Source organism: Phacochoerus africanus, chromosome 8, assembly GCF_016906955.1.
Source record: "Phacochoerus africanus isolate WHEZ1 chromosome 8, ROS_Pafr_v1, whole genome shotgun sequence".
In the NCBI taxonomy this organism is placed as follows: Eukaryota; Metazoa; Chordata; class Mammalia; order Artiodactyla; family Suidae; genus Phacochoerus; species Phacochoerus africanus.
In genome coordinates, this window is record NC_062551.1 from 157,691,083 (window position 1) to 157,692,664 (window position 1,582).

Consider the following 1,582-nt stretch of genomic DNA (forward strand, 5'->3'; position numbering starts at 1 on the left):
GCCCAGCGGGTTAAAAACCTGATTAGAATCCATGAGGAGGCAGGTTCGATCCCTGGCGTTGCTCGTTGGGTTAGGGATCTGACATTGCCATGACCTGCGGCACAGGTCACTGATGGTGGCTTGGATCCCGAGTTGCTGTGGCTGTGGTGTAGGCCGGCAGCTACAGCTCTGATTCGACCCCTAGCCTGGGAACTTCCACATGCTGCATGTGCAGCCCTAACAAGAACAAGAAAATAAAAAATAAAGAAGCCTGGCTATGAAAGCTGGTAGATGGTAGGGTGAGAGCTGGAGGGAAACACTGGCTCAGAGCATGTGTTCTTATCCCCCACCACCCCTCCGCGGGGAGACCTGCACGTGCTTAACTGATGGGAAAGTCCAGCCTGGCAGGAGAGTCTGGAGGGAGTGGATGTTATTAGCTCTGTCCCTGAGGCTGGGTTTGGGCAAAGATGGAGGGATTGGCCTTGGGCAGGAGGTGGGACCACCTACCCCAGCCCCCAACCCCAGGCTGGGGGGAGGGGTGCAAGAGGAGAGGGTGCAAGCTACTAGAACTCCTGCTCTACTGTTTGCCTTTTTCCCCTCTGCAGGAAGGGGCGGAGTCAACTGCAGGAAGGGGTGGGGTCATCTGCTGAAAGGGGTGGGGTCATCTGCAGGAAGGGGTGGGGTCATCTGCAGACAAGATAGGGAGGCACTGCCTCCGGGAGACTGGTGGCCGTCTGGGATGATGTCTGTGGAGACAGAACCAGCTGGGGAAACGCAGAAAGGCTGCGGGTGGGGTGGAGCTGAGACCCTAGATGAGGCTGGAGGCCATGAACAATGCTGGTACTGACCACATGGTGCTGGGACTCTGCTCAGAGGTCCGGACACCCCGAGGAGAAGGCAGCCAGCTGTGCTTGTCCAGCAGATGTCATGAAAGGGGAGCAGGATGATCCTGACCCTGGAACCTAAGCCCAAGGGGGAAGATGTGAAGGGGTGAGGGGTGGGGAGGATGCAGGGAAAGGAGATTGGAGTGTCACAGGTGGGCCCACAGGGAGAGAGGCAGGTTGTTCTAGGGCTGGGACGAACACTTCACAGGTGAGGGAATGACAAGCAGATGCTGGCATGGCCCCGCCCACGTCCTGCGGCAGCCACCATTCCCAGGCTTTTGTTGCAACCCCTGGACACCGGGGCATTCACAGGCTGCTTGGAGTCGCCTGGGAGAGGATGGCCTTGAGCCGCGGTCATCCAGGGGCAGCTGGCCATTGGTGGGCAAACGCTGCTTCCTTCCCCCTCTGGAACACCATCTCCCAGAGGGGCCCGAGGGGGCGGAGCCTCGGTAGCCCTCGGGGTTAGCGCTGGTTAACACACCCGGAATCTTCTCATCCCTGTCTCACTGCCCCGCTTCCCACTTGTGCTTCCTGGATAGCCTCCCAGGTAAACTCTTTTTTTTTTTTTTTAGGGCTGCACCTGAGGCATATGGACGTTCCTAAGCTATAGGGGTCAGATCCAAGCCACACCTGTGACCTACACACCACAGCTCACCGCAACGCTAGATCCTTAACCCACTGAGCGAGGCCAGGGGTGGAACTTGTGTCCTCATGGACAC